General features: G+C 40.4%; 1 long non-coding RNA gene across 1 annotated transcript in view; it reads left to right on the top strand.

Moving 5' to 3' along the window:
- The window catches only part of LOC105733849 (uncharacterized), a 94,124-nt gene that overhangs the window by 48,036 nt on the left and 26,353 nt on the right, over window positions 1-19,735 (top strand). The window contains exon 2 of the long non-coding RNA XR_001111351.2: window positions 18,345-18,451. This is a non-coding gene — a long non-coding RNA (uncharacterized LOC105733849). The remainder of the gene's footprint in view (window positions 1-18,344; window positions 18,452-19,735) is intronic.

The raw sequence follows: 19,735 nt of genomic DNA, 5'->3' as shown, positions 1-19,735 counted from the left end.
CCCTAGTCCCCACCAACAGACCTCAGTGTGTGATGCTCCCCTCCCTGTGTCCATGTGTTCTCATTGTTCAACACCTGCCTGTGAGTGAGAACATGCGGTGTTTGATTTTTTGTTCTTGTGTCAGTTTGCTGAGAATGATGGTTTCCAGATTCATCCATGTCCCTACAAAAGACACGAACTCATCGTTTTTTATGGCTCCATAGTATTCCATGGTGTATATGTGTCACATTTTCCTTGTCCAGTCTATCATCGATGGGCATTTGGGTTGGTTCCAGGTCTTTGCTATTGTAAACAGTGCCGCAATGAACATACGTGTGCGTGTGTCTTTATAATAGAACAATTTATAATCCTTTGGATATATACGCAGTAATGGGATTGCTGGGTCAAATGGAATTTCTATTTCTAGGTCCTTGAGGAATCGCCACACTGTCTTCCACAATGGTTGAAGACTAATTTACACTCCCACCAACAGTGTAAAAGTGTTCCTCTTTCTCCACATCCTCTCCAGCATCTGTTGTCTCCAGATTTTTTAATGATTGCCATTCTAACTGGCGTGAGATGGTATCTCAATGTGGTTTTGATTTGCATTTCTCTAATGACCAGTGACAATGAGCATTTTTTCATGTTTGTTGGCATTGTATACATCTTCTTTTGAAAAGTGTCTGTTCATATCGTTTGCCCACTTTTGAATGGGTTTGTTTTTTTCTTGTAAATCTGTTTTAGTTCTTTGTAGATTCTGGATATTAGCCCTTTGTCAGATGGGTAGATTGCAAAAAATTTTTTCCCATTCTGTTAGAATAGAAAGAACTGTTGCCAGTTCACTCTAATGATTGTTTTTTCTTTTTTCTTTCTTTCTTTTCTTTTCTTTTTTTTTTCTGTACAGAAGTTCTGGAGTTTAATTAGATGCCATTTGTCTATTTTGACTTTTGTTGCCAATGCTTTTGGTGTCTTAGTCATGAAGTCCTTGCCTATGCCTATGTCCTGAATGGTTTTGCCTAGGTTTTCTTAGAGGACTTTTATGGTATTAGGTCTTATGTTTAAGTCTTTAATCCATCTGGAGTTAATTTTATTGTAAAGTGTCAGGAAGGCGTCCAGCTTCTGCTTTCTGCACATGGCTAGCCAGTTTTCCCAATACTATTTATTAAACAGGGAATCCTTTCCCCATTGCTTGTTTTGTCAAGTTTGTCAAAGATCAGACATTTCTAGATGTGTGGTGTTGCCTCCGAGGCCTCTGTTCTGTTCCATTGGTCTATATCTCTGTTTTGGTACCAGTGCCATGTGCTGTTTTGATTACTGTAGCATTGTAGTATAGTTTGAAGTCAGGTAGAATGATGCCTCCAGCTTTGTTCTTTTTGCTTAGAATTGTCTTGGCTATCATCAAAAACGATGAGTTCATGTCCTTTGTAGGGACATGGATGAATCTGGAAACCATGATTCTCAGCAAACTGACACAAGAACAGAAAATCAAACACCACATGTTCTCACTCATAGGTGAGTGTCGAACAATGAGAACACATGGACACAGGGAGGGGAGCGTCACACACTGGGGTCTGTCAGGGGGAAATAGAGGAGGGACAGTGGGGGGTAGGGAGTTGGGGAGAGATAGCATGGGGAGAAATGCCAGATATAGGTGATGGGGAGGAAGGCAGCAAATCACACTGCCATGTATTTACCTATGCAACAATCTTGCATGTTCTTCACATGTACCCCCAAACCTAAAATGCAATAAAAAATTTTTAAAAAAAGAAGCAGTGGTCTCAGTAGTGGACGGTCATCCAAGTATTTCAAACAAGGAGGTGGCGTGTTTAGAAAGACCACTGTGTAGAGATTGGAGGAGGGAGAGGCTGGTGGCAGGAAGATCTGTGAAAAGATATTGCAGGCATCTCTTTAGAGATGGAGTTGGCTTAAATGAAAGCAGTGGTAGTGAACATGGAGAAAAAATAAGATCCTTGACCACTGGCATGGTGACTAAGAACTTGTGGGAAGAAAGGAGCACACTAGGAGCAGAGGATGACCACTCACCATCAGTAGCTCTACTCCTTTCCTCCCCACTTCAGCTTGGGTTTGAGCACAGCTGCAATTTATTATCTAGGCAACTATGGACAGGATACTTATCCTGTATAAGACTCAATGATCCTTTTATAAAATGGGGAGGTGGTAATATTAACCTATTTTGGAAAACTGCTGTGAAAATTAACAGAAAAAATACATTTAAAACTCTTGCTATTTCATTGAAAAAAAAAAAAAAAAAAGAATTGTCTTGGCTATGCAGGCTCTCTTTTGGTTCCATATGAAGTTTAAGGTAGTTTTCTCCAGTTCTGTGAAGAGCGTCATAGGTAGCTTGATGGGGATAGCATTGAATCTGTAAATTACTTTGGGCAATACGGCCATTTTCACAATATTAATTCTTCCTAACCATGAGCATGGAATGTTTTTCCATCTGTTTGTGTCCTCTCTTTGTTCCTTGAGCAGTGGTTTGTAGTTCTCCTTGAAGAGCTCCTTTATATCATTTGTTAGTTGTATTCCTAGGTATTTTATTCTCTGTGAATTGTGAATGGCAGTTCGTTCTTGATTTGCCTCTCTTTAAGTCTGTTACTGGTGTATAGGAATGCTTGTGATTTCTGCACATAGATTTTGTATCCTGAGACTTTGCTGAAGTTGCTTATCAGTTTAAGGAGATTTTGGGCTGAGACAATGGGGTCTTCTCAATATACAATCATGTCATCTGCAAATAGAGACAACTTGACTTCCTCCTTTCCTAATTGGATACACTTCATTTCTTTTTCTTGCCTGATTGCTCTGGCTAGAACTTCCAATACTATATTGAATAGGAGTGGTGAGAGAGGGCATCCTTGTCTAGTGCCAGATTTTAAAGGGAATGCTTCCAGTTTTTGCCCATTCAGTATGATATTGGCTGTGGGTTTGTTGTAAATAGCTTTTATTATTTTGAGATACGTTCCATGGATACCTAGTTTATTGAGAGTTTTTAGCATAAAGGACTGTTGAATTTTGTTGAAGGCCTTCTCTCTATCTATTGAGATAATCATGTAGTTTTTGTCTTTGGTTCTGTTTATGTGGTGGATTACGTTTATAGACTTGCGTATTCTGAATCAGCCTTGCATCCCTGGGATGAAGCCTACTTGATCGTGATGGATAAGTTTTTTGATGTGTTGTTGCAATTGGTTTGCCAGTATTTTATTGAAGACTTTTGCATCTATGTTCATCATGGATATTGGCCCGAAGTTTTCTTTTCTTGTTGAGTCTCTGCTAGGTTTTGGTATCAAGATGATGTTGGTCTCATAAAAGGATTTTCAAAGGATTCCCTCTTTTTGGATTGTTTGGAATAGTTTCAGAAAGAGTGGTACCAGCTCTTCTTTGTATGTCTGGTAGAATTTGGCTGTGAACCCATCTGGACCTGGGCTTTTTTTAGTGGGTAGGCTATTAATTGCTGCCTTAACTTCAGCCCTTGTTATTGGACTATTCAGGGTTTTGACTTCTTCCTTGGTTAGGCTTGGGAGGGTTCAAGTGTCCAGGAATTTATCCATTTCTTCCATGTTTACTGGTTATGTGTGTAGAGTTGTTTGTAGTAATCTCTGATGGTAGTTTGTATTCTGTGGAATCGGTAGTGATATCCTCTTTATCGTTTTTTATTGCATCTATTTGATTCTTCTCTCTTTTATATTATCTGGCTAGTGGTCTATTTTGTTGATCTTTTCAAAAAATTCGCTCCTGGATTTATTGATTTTTTGAAGGGTTTTTGTGTCTCTATCTCCTTCAGTTCTGCTCTGATCTTAGTTATTTCTTGTCTTCTGCTAGCTTTTGAGTTTTTTTTGATCTTGCTCCTCTAGCTCTTTCAATTTTGATGATAGGGTCTCAATTTTAGATCTTTCCTTGCTTTTCATATGGGCATTTATTGCTATAAATTTCCCTCTAGACACTGCTTTAAATGTGTCCTAGAGATTCTGGTATGTTGTGTCTTTGTTCTCGTTGGTTTTGAAGAATATCTTTTTTACTGCCTTCATTTCATTGTTTATCCAGTCAACATTCAAGAGCTATTTGTTCAGTTTCCATGAAGTTGTGTGGTTCTTAGTTCGTTTCTGAATCCTGAGTTCTAATTTGATTGCACTGTGATCTGAGAGACTGTTTGTTATGATTTCTGTTCCTTTGCATTTGCTGAGGAGTGATTTACTTCCAATTATGTGGTCAATTTTAGAGTAGGTGTGATGTGGTACTGAGAAGAATGTATATTCTGTGGATTTGGGCTGGAGAGTTCTGTAGATGTCTATTAGGTTTGCTTAGTCCAGAACTGAGTTCAAGTCCTGGATATGCTTGTTAATTTTCTGTCTCATTGATCTGTCTAATATTGACAGTGGAGTGTTAACATCTCCCACTATTATTGTGTGGGTGTCTAAGTCTCTTTGTAGGTCATTAAGAACTTGCTTTATGTATCTGGATGCTCCTGTATTGGGCGCATATATATTTAGGATCATTAGCTCTTCTTTTTGCATTGATCCTTTTACCATTATGTAATGCCCTTCTTTGTCTCTTTTGATCTTTGTTGTTTTAAAGTCTATTTTATTAGAGACTAGGATTCCAACTGCTGTTTTGTTTTTTTTTTTTTTCCTCTGCATTTGCTTGGTAAATCTTCCTTGATTCCTTTATTTTGAGCCCATGTGTGTCCTTGCATGTGAGATGGGTTTCCTGGATACAGCACACCGATGGGTTTTGACTTTTTATCCAATTTGCCAGTCTGTGTCTTTTGATTGGGGCATTTAGCCCATTTACATTTAAGGTTAATATTGTTATGTGTGAATTTGATCCTGCCATTTTGATGCTAGCTGGTTGTTTTGCCCATTAGTTGATGCAGTTTCTTCATTGTGTTGATGCTCTTTACCATTTGGTACATTTTTAGAGTGGCTGGTACTGGTTGTTCTGTTCTGTTTACTGCTTCTTTCAGGAGCTCTTGTAAGGCAGGCCTGGTGGTGATGAAATCTCCCAGCAATTGCTTGTTCATAAAAGATTTTGTTTCTCCTTTGCTTATGAAGCTTAGTTTGGCTGGATATGAAATTCTAGGTTGAAAGTTCTTTTCTTTAAGGATGTTGAATATTGGCCCACACTCTCTTCTGGCTTGTCGGGTTTCTGCTGAGAGATCCACTGTGTGTCTGATGGGCTTCCCTTTGTGGGTAACCCGACCTTTCTCTCTGGATGCCCTTAGCATTTTTTTCCTTCATTTCAACCCTGGTGAATCTGACGATCATGTGCCTTGGGGTTGCTCTTCTTGAGAAATATCTTTGTGGTGTTATCTGTATTTCCTGGACCTGAATATTGGCCTGCCTTACTAGGTTGGGGAAGTTCTCCTGGATAATATCCTAAAGAGTGTTTTCCACCTTGGATTCATTCTCTCCATCACATTCAGGTATACCTATCAAATGTAGAGTAGGTCTTTTCACATAATCACATATTTCTTGGAGGCTTTGTTCATTTCTTTTCACTCTTTTTTCTCTAATCTTTCCTTCTCATTTTATTTTATTGAGTTGATCTTCAATCTCTGATATCCTTTCTTCTGCTTGGTCGATTTGGCTATTGAAACTTGTGTATGCTTCACAAAGTTCTCGTGTTGTGTTTTTCAGCTCCATCAGGTCATTTATATTTTTCTCTAAGCTGTTTATTCTCATTAGCATTTCATTAAACCTTTTTTCAAGGTTCTTAGTTTCTTCACATTGGGTTAGAACATGTTCTTTCAGCTCAGAGAAGTTTGTTATTACCCACCATCTGAAGCTTGTTTCTGTCAGTTCATCAGACTCATTCTCCATCCAGCTTTGTTCCCTTGCTGGTGAGGAGTTGTGATCTCTTGGAGGAGGAGAGGTGTTCTGGTTTTGGGTGTTTTCATCCTTTTTGCACTGGTTTCTTCCCATCTTTGTGGATTTATCTACCTGTGGTCTTTGTAGTTGGTGACTTTTGGATGGGGTCTCCGAGTGGATGTCCTTTTTGTTGATGATGAAGTTACTTCTTTCTGTGTTTTAGTTTTCCTTCTAACAGTCAGACCCCTCTGCTGTAGGAATGCTGGAGGTCTACTCCAGACCCTACTTGCCTGGGGATCACCTGCGGTGACTGCAGAACAAGGATTTCTGCCAGTTTCTTCTTCTGTTATCTTCATCCCAGAAGGTTACCTGCCAGATGTCAGCCTGAGCTCTCCTTTATGAGGTGTCTCTTTGGATAAATGAGGGTCAGGGAGTTGCTTGAGGAGACAGTCTGACCCTTATAGGAGCTCAAGTGCTGAGCTGTGAGCTCCGTTGTTTTGTTCAGAGCTGCTGGGCAGCTATGTTTAAGTCTGCTGCAGTGGAAGTCATAACCGCCTTTTTCCCCAGGTGCTCAGTTCTGGGAAGGTGGGGATTTATTTTCTAAGTTCCTGACATGCTGCTGCCTTTTTTCAGAGATGCTCTGCCCAGCTAGGAGGTAGCCTAGTCATAGTCTGGCAGCAGTGGTGTTGCTGAGCTGCTGTGGGCTCTGCCCAGCTGCTTTGTGAACTTCCTTGTGGTTTTGTTCATAGAGGTATAGTTAGAACTGCCTCAGTAATGGCAGTCTGCCTCAGTAATGGTGGACTGCTTCGGTAATGGTGGACTGCCTCAGTAATGGTGGATGCCCTTCCCCGCATAGAGCTGGACTGTCCTGGGTCCAGCTGTGCTTGCTGTGAAACTCTCAATCCAGAGCGTTTCAGATTGCTGGTCTTTGTGGGGGCGCCGAGCTAGATCACCTGACTCCTTGTTTCAGCCCCCCTTTTTTCAGTTGAATGGGTGGCTCTGTCTCCCAGGCATTCCAGGTGCCAGTTTAAATGGCCACCCAAATTTGTGAGAATTTTTGTGTGGATACCCGCTGGGCCAGCTGAAATAGCCATGCTGGAGACTCGTGGTGCTTTTCAGCCTGGGAATCTCCTGGTCTGTGGGCAGCAACACTCGTTTGGAAATGTGGTGATCACTCACCCTCTGCATTGTTCTCGCTGGGAACTGCACTCCAGAGCTGTTCCTATTTGGCCATCTTGCTCAGCTATTTGGAGTCAGCCTCAAATTCTATAATGAATAACTGCAATACTTTTCAGAAAAACATTTGAGAAATTAGATTAGGAAACATAGTTTCTGGAAAAACTTAATACTATAGCCAAACTGTCATCAAAAGATGTTAAACTAAATTTTCTTGCCAATAGTATATGGGAATGCCTGCATTCCTTGAAACCCTTGCCAACATTAGATTTTGTGTTTTCTAAAAAACTAAAGTACTCTGTTAGATTAAAAATATTACCAGTTTATTGTTCTGATTTTCATTTATTTTCTTACCATACGATTGTAAGAAAATATTTTTATATGCTTTTTTGCCATTTTTATTCTTTATCATCTACCTCTTCAGAACTTTTGCTCACTTTTGTCTATATGGTCGTTTATATTTTCCTTATTGATTTTTAAGTTTGTTATGTATTAAGTTTATGAATTATTTTGTCATTAATTCTACCTTACAAGTCTCAGTTCGTCAATCACTTTTTAAAACTTTTTGAATGATGTTTTGGATCAAGCAGAAACTTTAAAAGTGATATGTAATCACGTTTATCTGTCTCTTCCTTTCATAAGTTCTACTTTTGGTATAATTCCCAGTACAAGATTACATAATTTTCACTTATATTTTCTTCTAATACTTTTATTATTTGTTTCTATTTGAATCTTTAATTGGAATGTTTCATGGTATACAGCATAGGTCAGGAACTTAATTTTTTTCTTTTTGAATGGTTAGCTAGGTTCTCCGTTATTATTTGTTAAATTTTCCTTAATTTCTTTATTGTTTTGAGGTACTTTCTCTATCAGATTATTAGTACTGATACATTCTTGGTCTATTTCTGAATTTACTCTTTTATCAATCATCAACTCTGGTGCCAGTACCATGCTCTTTCAAAAACTATAACAGAATATATTGAGGAACTGGGGGGGCATATCTTCTTGTCTATTTCGCCATTACATTACACAACATTTCCATAGCAGTTATGAGCATGAGTTTAGGAGTTAAGGTTGCCTGGACTTGAATCCAACCCTATTGCTTACTAAATATAAAATCACAGTCAAATCATGCAACTCTCTCTTAAATAACTCATGCATTTATTTCTTCCTGTGTAAATTGAAGAAAATAATACTTAGCTTACAGAGTTGTTGTGACAAGTAAAATAAAGTAAAACTCTTAGTGCAGGGCCTAGAATATAGTATGCTCCACAAGCATGGTTAGTTCACAATGGTAAGATATTTAGGACATGGTCCTTCTTACGATTTTGCCTATGATTTCGTTGTAGAGATTGGACATAGATGTGAAAAGGGAGATGATGATACATGGTAAGGTAACTATTCACATTCCAGCCCTTACTTCTGGGAGGAGGCCGACTCAGGGCCACTGTAGCAGGCACAGAGATGTGGTAAGGTGGCGGCTACTCAAGCCAGGTATTTCGGGCAGCTGGGCCTTGGTTTAGTAACTGTTGTCCAAGAACTGGTTCTCAGCTTTGTGGTCTCGTTGATCTGGAGTCAGTTCAGATTTGGAGTACCAAGTTACATCCACCAAATATATGTTTTGAGTGTTATCCAATCCGAGATGATGCACAACCCTAATTAAACAGGGCTCACTTTTAGATCACATGCCTTGTCCAGAAAGTGTAGAGACCTGTTTTCTGCTGGTTACTTTTTTGTTTGTTTGTTTGTTTGTTTTTGAGATGGAGGCTTGCTATGTGGACCAGGCTGGAGTGCAGTGACTATTCACCAGCATAATCATAGCTCACTGGGGCCTAAAACTCCTGGCCTTAAGTGATCCTCCCATCTCAGCCTCCTGAGTAGCTGAGACTATAGGCATGAACCACTGTGCCACTTGCTGGCCATTTTTATAAGCACAGCACAAGTCCTCCTCCCATTTTTTCCATCTACAACCGCTATGATGTCCAAGTTTCCTGAATCAGATGGGTGGTGCATACTGCGTTCAGATGCAGTGTAACTTACCTGGTACCCTCTTCCTGATGGAATCTGGGTCATTTACATTGTTTATGGTATGAATTTCCTTTGACTATAGGGCTTGCCTTCAATGCCCTACATGACTCTAAAATGACTTGATGTGACATACATATTAGACTCCTTTTCTTTTCCTCAGCTATTTCCTATGCCAGCTTCTCATCCTGGATTAGTTATGTCTGAACACTGAAATAGAGTAATTCTTTGAGTAACAGAAATAGTTATTTATTAATACAGTGTTTGTCCATCATTCACTATTTTTATTTATTTATTTATTTTTTTGAGAAGTACACTTGCTCTGTTGCCCAGGCTGGAGTGCAGTGGCACAATCTTGGCTCACTGCAATCTCTGCCTCCTGGGTTCAAGCAATTCTCCTGCCTCAGCCTCCCCAGTAGCTGGGATTACAGGCGCCCACCACCAAGCCCAGATTATTTTTGTATTTTTAGTAGAGACGGGGTTTCACCATGTTGGCCAGACTGGTCTCGAACTCCTGACCTCGAGTGGTCCACCTGCCTCTGCCTCCCAAAGTGCTTGAAATTACAGGAGTGAGCTACCACCCTTAGCTGTTTCTCATTTGTTATTGAATACACATTGGCAAATTTATATTCTTTAGCCCTTCTTTTTTCTTTACTACGTACAGACCTCTCTTTTGTTGATACATCTCTCCTTTATACTTATTCTCAAATACGTTGATTAGGTTATAACTTTCATTCCCTACATTCTAGCTGTTGAACTTGTTGGATTCCTAAGTCTATGCAGCGAGCCAATTAGACACCAGGTCTTAAAACCACTGAATATGAATATGTTAATCCCTTATATGCTGACTTTTTCTACCTTCAGTTTCAGTGGGTGGTTGTTTCCTGTTGTTGTCTCCAAGTTCAGAGGGTGTGGAGATTTGAGTACAGCCCCCAAATGAATAGTGACTTCTTTTATGTTTCTAAGCAGAATCTTGTGCTTGCATCTTAGATCCATTTTCCGGGGGTGACACAAGACAAGGGAGTTACAGCTTTTCACATATAGTGTTATCTATCTATATCATAATAGCAGGCTTTATTTTATTACATTTTATTTTTTTTGAGACAGGGTCTGCCTCTGTCGCCCAGGTTGGGGTGCAGTGGTGTGATCTCAGCTTAGTCCAACCTCTGCCTTCTGGGCTCAAGCAATTCTCTCACCACAGCCTCCCATGTAACTGGGACTACAGGCACCTACCACCATGCTTGGATAATTTTTAAAGGTTTTTTTGTAGAGACAAGGTCTCACTATATTGCCCAGGCTGGTCTGGAACTCTTGGGCTCAAGTGATCTGCTCATCTTGGCCTCCCAGAATACTGGGATTACAGGTGTGAGCCACCGTGCCCAGCCAGGCTTTATTGTTTTAAACTGCTGTAGAAAGACAATCACTGCTAAGCCATTACCTATATATTTATCGCCTACTATTCATTATAATGCCTTGTGTTCCGTCAGTGCTGTCAGAGGCACCTAGAATTTTTTAGGCATCCGCTGGGTGTGTGACATTGGGAAAGGCTCTGAATGGGGTTCTTATTTAGAAGGAAGCATCACAAAGATGGCAGGAAGGGTGACTGTTTTTCTCTACAGCCCACCGCTCTATGCTTCATTGTGGTTTATGTGAACAGGTTGGTGTAATCGTTCATTTTGTCCCCTAGACCCTGTTAGGATTTCCTAGAAATATGAGTGCATTTGTCATGTGTTTTAGATGGGCTCAGTGCAATGTGGCCTCTAGATGAATTTGCAAATATAAATAGAAACAGATAGCCCCTCCCTTTTTATTTTAACTTTAACGCACAATGAAAAGCAAGAAACACTAGTACCTGGCACCAGTGATTTGGAAAGCAGCATAGCTTTTTGAGAAAGGAGAAAGAAATTACATGTGTGCCATCTGTGTATGCGTGTGCATTACAAGTGACATAAAAACTTCTACTTCCATTTTAATATGTATGCTGTAGAACTTAATATGAGAGTTGTAAACATTTCTAGACTTATTAGCTCAAATAAACTTAGCTTACTTTATTACATATGATGTGCTGAAATTTCTGGTGAGGTCTTAATATTCTCTTCAAGAGATAGTTTCTGACTTCCTGTCTTGTGATCAGTATAGATTCTGAATTCCCACTTTTCCTGTTCTTTGGATTCAAAAATCATCTTAAATCTCACAGTGTAGATGTAGCTGTGCTTTACAATCACCCTTTTGGTCTAGTGGGCCTGAGGTGTCTATGTCAGCACACATTATTTATCTATTGATGCTACTTTTTTTCTGGTCTCTGTGGTATCTATTGTCACAGAATGGAGCCCTGCTAGATACTCAAAAGTGACAAATGTGCCATAATCTCTATGAAGTTTTGGGTGCTTCTATTATTGTGAGAATGATGATGGCTTTAGTTACAAGTCATTTCTCATTCTTTGCACAAAGTATTTTTAGCACAGTTTGAAGCTACCCAGGTAGTGGAATACCACGACATATTCTGAAACACTGAGAACAATTCACAGTGTATCAAGCACAGAAACAGGTTAAGCTATTGGACAAGGCATTTCAGGGCAATGGAACCTACTTTGTATACAAAATAGTCATTATTATCACTAATAATATTGATAAGAAATGTCAGTACATGCAATCACACTATTTTACATTGTATCCAGGTATTTATTAGACTTTCATTTGCACTATGTATGTTTTTTACTTGTGTCCTCTTAGGCAGAGGAGATACCATTGCCTAGTTTGGGGAGGGATCCTGGGGTACTGGAAAGATCATGTGATTGAGAATCAGAAAGACCTGTCATTGGATTCCATTTCAACTCCCTTGTTGACTTAGTAGTAAATATGAGCAATTTATCTTTATCACTGAATTGGGGGTTATATCACTGGGGTGCCAGTCAGCAGACAGAAGCCTTACTAGTTCTAGTAACAAAGAGAATTTAGTATTAAAACGTGTTAACCGGGTAATAGAGAAATGAAAAGATAAAAAACAAACAACTAGATATAAAGGAGGCAATCGTGCAGGAGGTAGCTACCACTTCTCAGCCAAGGAAACAAAAGACAGAAGTTGGAATGACTTAAAACTCAGAAGATTGGAGGAGAAGAGTCTTGCAGAGCTGGGACGCAGGTCTCTGAGGAGCGTGTGCTGTCTGGCTGGGCTGGTGCCCAGAGTGGCACAATGAGGCCAGTTCAGAGAGTGTTAGAAGAACTGCACACTTGAATCACTGCTGCTACTGGAATGAAAACTTGCTACTGTAAGCTGGAATGAGCTGCTGCTGCCAGGACTAAGAAGTGTTCCTGAGATACTGCGGACAAGAACAGGAAGTAAAAACAAGAAGGATCAAAATCCCTCTTACTCCTTTAATGTCGTGGTCTCTCTGGTGCCCCCTCTTGGCAGAGCCTAATGGAGCCGCCGGGCAAAGCAAAAACGTAGTCTGCAGAATTCCAGAGTTGCAGCCCCGGTATCTTGTGAGCTGGTTTTAAACTGAAAAACGCTCACGTAATAACCAACACGGTGAGATATAGTCTACTCTATAGATTGGTTATCATTTTATTCATTATTATTATTAAAATTTGTGTGAAGAATCTAGTGTGGCGACTGGCTCATAGTAAGGACTAAAATTCATCAGTTTTTTCAGTTTTTGTTAGTTTACAAAATCTTCTACCAGCCAGTTGTAGTTATTGAGGATGGCCAGTTCCACTATGTAGTCTAATTCCTCTATTTTGACCCCAACCCCAGACTAGTAGCATTCATATGTAGGAATTGGTAGTGTTGGCTGTGGAATTTATTGATTATTAGCTACGAACATTTGGCAAAATAATGAAGTTCTCTAAACCTTAGTTTGCACTGCATAAGATAACATATGTACAGCCCTTAACTTAAATAAGAGTCTAAAAATGTTAGCTGTCATTATCATCATCATCATCATCATCACCACCACCACCATTTAATGGGTATGGAGAATTAGCAACAGTAGTCTAAACTTAACATACAACATTTGAAAAGCCAGCTTTCTCCAAAATCACAAATAGTTACCTTGGTTCTCTGAAATGGAATCATTATAATAAAAATTTAACACAGTTCATTTTCCTTTCTAGCGATCTCCTGAATTTTTGGTTCTTTGAAATATTTCCATTTTTCTAATCTTTTAATTGATATTCTGAAAGAAGCTAATAATACCAATTATGTTTTGCATTAAGGGATATTGAGGTCTGAAGTCTCTCTGAGACTTTCCCTGAGTCATGCATATGTTTGTAAAAAGGCCTGGAAAAGATTCAAGAATCCATCACACCGTTATCAGGGACTCTTGATGTCTGAAGCATTCCTGGCTCTCATTTGCTCAAGGATGTGGAGACTGTCCCTAGAAATTCAGCACGAACGTTCTGCATGGTAATGCGGTACATCACTGTTAGGTCCTGAGGCAAGCTGAGGACATCCTGGGTTGTATGCATTATGCATGAGAGGGTGTAAGAAATAAAGGATCAATCATCTTCTCCCTCAGATAACATTGATCATTTGCTACACATTATTTGGCTGGGCTCTGTGCAAATTTATTTTCTCCAATGAGAATGAGAAGCAGATTGCCTGTTTTCTTAATGAGCAATGACATCAATCTAGCCAAATCTATCAATGCATTGGATTGGATGGCTCTCCCTCTCTTTCTCTGTCTTTTTCCCCTCCTTTCTCGTTTCTCCTCAGCCCCCTCTGTCATAGTTAGAAGAAACACGGACAGCTTCTGAAGAGTGTGCCAGCTCCTGTGAGGGTGGTGACAGAGTGGGAAAATTGGGTTTAATTCAGGGTGATGAAAAGTTTCTCTCTTTCTCTCTTTTTTTTCTTTTTAATGTAAAACAGTGTTTCACTCTCCGTTTTTCCAGATGGCATATTCTAAGGGGCTGATCTGCAGAAAAGGCCAAGTGAAAAGTCACCCAATAATGAGAAAAGAGGAAGATGACATGTAGAATGCATGAATGGGTAATGAGGCTAGGACTCTGAGCAGGCTGCAATGGCACAAGCAGTCACTGGAAAAATGGCAAACAGCAATCAGAAAATGTTATTACAAGTTAGGAAACACAAATGACTTTTAATAACAATAGAATCAACATGTGGCATCCAATGAGAAACTGGAGTTGAAGCTTGTCTTCTGTTGATACAGTGTTCTTTTCATTGTGGTAGCAATAACAGGCTGTTGGAAGTAATGGTGTGAATCAAGATTCAAGAGGAGACTGAGATGTCTTATTGGGGCATATTCTCTCCCTCAGCCAGACAAGTGTCTGCTAAGAGAGGCAGGGACTTTGAAGTATTGACTAGCTGAGGTTGGGCAACTTGGGAATTGGTGGAGCAGACTACTTATGGCAGATCAGGGTTGGCATGGGGTCCTGGCAGAATCAACCCCATTGCAAGCTTAGTTTGCAGGGAAGCACCATGCCTAAGGGAAAGCAGAGATTTCAGGTCCCAGTCCAGGCAGACCATGGAGCAAAAGGGATCCCAGCTGTGATGGCTAATTTTATGTGTCAACTTGACTGAGCTAAGAGATGCCCAAATAGCTAACAAAACAACATTATTTCTGGGTGTGTCTGTGAGGTTGTTTCCGGGAGAGATTAGTGTTTGAATCAGTAGACTGAATAAAGAAAATCTCCTTCACCAATGTGGTTGGCTATCTTCCAATGCTTTGAGGGCCCAAATAGAACAAAAAGGTTGAGAAAGGGCAAATTTGTTCTCTGCTTGGGCTGGGATATCCATCCTCTCTTGCCCTCAGGCATGGGTGCTGTTAGTTCTCATGCTTTGGATTTGGACTGAATTGCACTACTGGCTTTCCAGGTTCTCCAGCTTGCAGATGGGACTTCTCGGTCCACATAATTGTATGAGCTAATTTCTGTGACAAATCTCTGTCTCTCTCTCTCTCTCTATCTATATATCTATATAGATATCTTCTATATATAGATATATCTATATCTACATATCTATAGAGATATATATATGTATCTCTCTCTATATATATGTATTCCTCTCTCTGTATATATATATGTATCTCTCTCTCTCTATATATATATATCTCTGTCTTTCTCTTTCTCTCTCTCTCTCTATATATATAGCTATATATGTATCTATATCTATATATATCTATATCTCCTATTGGCTGCATTTCTTTGGAGAACGCTGGCTAATACAGCAATAGAAGAGTGGACTATGCCAACAGGTGGATGAAGTACAGAGACAGGGCAACATCTTGGAGGTCCTGTCAACAAATGGCAGTGGTTTGGGCCAGAAGGAAGGGTTATGAGAACAAAACAGGGCAAGCATCCTAGGCAAAGGCCAGAGTGGTGGGACACAAGGTCTCCCACATTATAAATTTCCCATTTATATTGTAGCACACCCACTCCCAGTGTCTCTTTCCCCTCCTTTCTTGTTTCTCCTCAGCCTCTCTGTCATAGTTAGAAGAAACACATTACAGAGAAAGAAACATTTTGAAACGCTAGAAGCTCATTGATCATGAACCATGATTGCACATGGAATCAGCGATGTAAATTGTGAAACGTAAGTCTTGGTTCTGTTTATTTTGCAGAAGTGTAAATATGGGTGAATTTTCACCAAGCTGAAAATTAAGGACGAATAATACCTGGGGAAGGGCATGTCATGGAGTACTATATCGCTACTGCCCGGGGCTTGCTTCCCAACCTGAAGGTTATCAGAATTGAAGCTCAGGAACAGGGCTGAGGGAGATTGAGTCACAACAAGGTTTCAGTGGAAGAGGGAAAGGAGAGACTGGGAGGCTTCAGAGGCTTAGCTATAAGAATAGCTCACTGCATGGCAGACACTATGAGGATTTCCCCATACAGTCAATGTTCTTAGCATCCTTCTTTTCCTTTTTTGTTCTTTCTTTTCTCTCTTTCTCTCTTCCTTTTTTGGGTGTCACAAATGAGGAAACTGTAACACAGAGAAGTAAATGCACTCTTCCAAGGTGACACAACTGGCAGATAGAGGCCTGATCTATAAACTGTTAATTTGAGTCCAGAGCCTGGTCTTGTAATGACTGTGCTACATGGCATCTCAGCAATTTGATCTGGTATGTTTTATCTGAGCCAGACCCTGCTCAGAGACTGCCCTGAACCAACTCACCTTTCTTATCCTAGAGACTTTCCTTTTATGAAATCATCCTGATATCAACTTATTGTTTGGAAAGTTCAAGTATAATGTGGCATTGATGGTATTAACTTGTAATCAAGCTCCTAAGCTGTCTTTATATTTTGTCCCCAGATGTATTTAAAGTCATATTGGTATATTTAACCTATTACTCTAGTCTGTCAAGATCTCTTTAAATTCTTATTAACAGCAGGTTCTTTTTTTCTTTTTTTTCAGAAAAAATCCAATACAACATGAAATACAAACCACAGCTCCTTTAAAAGCCCTCCTGTTTTCAAAAACTCTGACACATTCAGCAAAGATCTATTCCTTGGTGTCTGTCTGTGTTGCGTTTATTTTCTGCTTTGCCGATTCGTGGAGTATAACTGTACCCAAATGTGCCTTTAGACAGCAAACTCTTTGGGGCAAGGGCTCTGCTCTTTGTTTTGGCACATGCTACCTATTATAGAGCTCAATGTACACCTGGGGCTCTAGATAAATAATAACAATCCAGGAGCATTTCTCACTTGGGGGGCTGCACGGGCTCTTTCAGGCAGCGTGTTAGCTTTCTGTAAAGAACATCCTCATGACCGGTTTCACCTTGGTACTGGAGGTGCCCATCTCTGCACCTGTTCTACCTGCTGCCAGGCTGGTGTCTGCCTCTTTATTGTTTCTGTTTCTTCACTACCCTTAGGAGCCATTCCTGAGAAGCAGCACTCTGTCTTGCAGATGATGCTTGCTTTTATGAATGTTTTGATTTCAACTTTATCTGGGAGGCATCCTCCTTTTCCTCCCTGCCTCAGTGCAAAACCCTTCCCCCCCACCCCACATCCTGTTGGTGCTGAAGTGTGGATCCCAGATGATTTCCAGTGGACAGAGCCAGAATAGAGGAGGCAAAGAGGTAGAAGGGGATGGTCATTTGAATTTCAGCAGTAAAAACAATTAACCAAAGCTGACTTTCACAGATTTTAGTAAACAAGACTTTGATGTTGGTTTTGTTCTCTCTCTTTCTCATGAGGGGATGGAGTGGAGGAAATTACACCTTTCATAACCTTTGAAAAGAATAGTTGAAATGTAGTTAACATACATATTATCATCTTCAAAATATAGAAAGAAAGAGATACTGGTTGGCTTTAGTAGATTTGAAAACAAAGTTGCCTGCTTTGATTGCAGCCAGGCTAGATTACCGTGATTGTCTCAAGTGGCACTTTTGCCAACAATTAAAGCGAATGTTCTGGAGGGGCCAGGATTCAGTTGAGAGAAGGGTGCCTTACACTACAATCAACAATATTTTCTCTGAGATTTATAATAAGAATTTAATTTGCCCCTTTGGGTTGCTGTCGCATAAGCAATGTTGCTTTTTAACAGACTAAAGCTTCAGCTTTTGGATTACCTGGCTCAATCTCACGCCTTCTGATTCTCATTGGCAAACCAAACTTCAGCAGTAAATAGTGCTTGTATTTTCTATAAACGGACCTTTAAGCTTTTCTTTTTATCATGCTAACATCTCATTCACTCACCTCCAAAGTAGTCAGGCCGAGAATTGTATGCCAGGAAACTCCTATATTCTCCTGTAGTGTGTGATGTATACATGAAATTGGTATTAGTTGTATGGTTGTATATATTTGTTCCAAAAAGTAGCTTTATTTCTAGACCAACTTTAATTTCTGCCACCGAATCTTCAACCTGTTTTTAAAATAAACCAGTCCAATTTCCTAATTTCTTGGTCAAGATGTATAAAATATAGTCCAGTTCAAAGCTTAATGAGTTCGCTGTTCAACTGAATCAAGACTGCTTTCCCCATCAAGTTTCTTTCTGTGTTAGTCCATTCTTGTGTTGCTGTAAGGAAATACCTGAGGCTGGGTAATTTATAAAGAAATTTTATTTTATTTTATTTTTTGGATACAGAGTCTCACTCTGTCACCCAGGCTGGAGCAGTGGCGTCATCTTGACTCACTGCAACCTCCGCCTCCTGGGTTTAAGCAACTCTTGTGTCTCAGCCTTCTGAGTAGCTGGGATTACATGCGCACACCACCACACTGGGGTGATTTTTGTGTTTTTAGTAGAGACGGGGTTTCACCATGTTAGCTAGGCTGGTTTCAAACTTCTGATTTCAAGCAATCCACCTGCCTCAGCCTTCCAAAGTGCTGGGATTATAGGTGTGAGCCATCGTGCACTGTCAAAAAGTTTTTTATTTTGGTTTACAGTTCTGCAGACTGTACAAGAAACATGGTGTCAGCATCTGCAGCTGGTGAGGGCTTCAGGAAAACTACAATCATGGCAGAAGAAAAACTGGGAGCTGGCATATTACAAGGTGAGAACAAGAACAAGAGAGAGAAAAGAGGGAGGACCCAGACTCTTTTCATCAACCAGATGTCGTGTGAACTAACTGATCAAAAACTCACTTATGGCCAGGTGCGGTGGCTCACGCCTGTAATTCCAGCACTTTGGGAGGCCGAGGCGGGTGGATCACGAGGTCAAGAGATCGAGACCATCCTGGTCAACATGGTGAAACCCCGTCTCTACTAATGCAAAAAATTAGCTGGGCATGGTGACGCGTGCCTGTAATCCCAGCTACTCAGGAGGCTGAGGCAGGAGAATTGCCTGAACCCAGGAGGCGGAGGTTGCGGTGAGCCGAGATCGCACCATTGCACTCCAGCCTGGGTAACAAGAGCGAAACTCTGTCTCAAAAAAAAAAAAAAAAAAAACTCACTTATCATCAAGGGGATGGTGCTACACCATTTATGAGGAATCTGCCCTCATGATCCAACCACTCTTCACCAGGTCCCACATCCAACATTGAGAATCACATTTCAACATGAGATTTGAAGGGGACAAACATCCAAACCATATTGCTTCCTCTTCCTTTCTCCTAATCCAATTTCTTTATTATCCCAAGGAGAGAGGGAGTGTCTTTCCTAATATTGAAGGTGGAGAGATGCCACATCCATTTTTCTATTCTGCTGATGTTCCTATAGTCTATTATCTTATGCTGGTAGACACCTGGGGAAATCACACAGAGAAGCAACTATCACTCTTTTCATGCTACAGGTGGCTACTTTCTCTTTTTTCTCTTTTTGGGAATTCCTCCCCAGGGGGTCTCCCAGGATTGCTTGTTGGCTTGTCCTTGTGTTGGGCCCATGAGATACTCACAGACTGTGGCTGATGATGGTGGGCAGGGCCTTTCTCACGTCTGTGTGTACATGCCACCCACACTCTGATTTCCTTCAAATGTCATGGGGCTGAATATATTTGGAAAGACTGCTGCCCTCCAATCGTATCTGGAAAATATATTTGCAATCTTTTTTTTTTCCCCTGTCACACGTTCTTAAACATCACAGGAGAATGCCCCAGCATTCTTCAAGTTTCTAGTTTGGCCAGAGGAGGAAAAGAGTAAAAAAAATTCCTCATTGCTCTTTTCATCTAGATTTCTCTGTCTCTCCTCTTCTTACGTGCTCAAATTCTTATGGAATGGCAGCAGGACAAGGAGTGGTGTGTGGGGAGGGAAGGTAGGGTAGAGACTAGCTCCTTTGCTTTAAAAATCTGCACCAGTCTCCTTTCTCACATCTGAGGCTTCTGTCTCAAAGTCAAGACTTAG

Source organism: Aotus nancymaae, unplaced genomic scaffold (assembly GCF_030222135.1).
Source record: "Aotus nancymaae isolate 86718 unplaced genomic scaffold, 86718_ANA_hifiasm-v0.15.2.pri h1tg000036l, whole genome shotgun sequence".
Lineage (NCBI taxonomy): Eukaryota > Metazoa > Chordata > Mammalia > Primates > Aotidae > Aotus > Aotus nancymaae.
The sequence above is the reverse complement of the archived record's forward strand: the minus strand, read 5'-3'. Positions and strand labels throughout refer to the sequence as shown.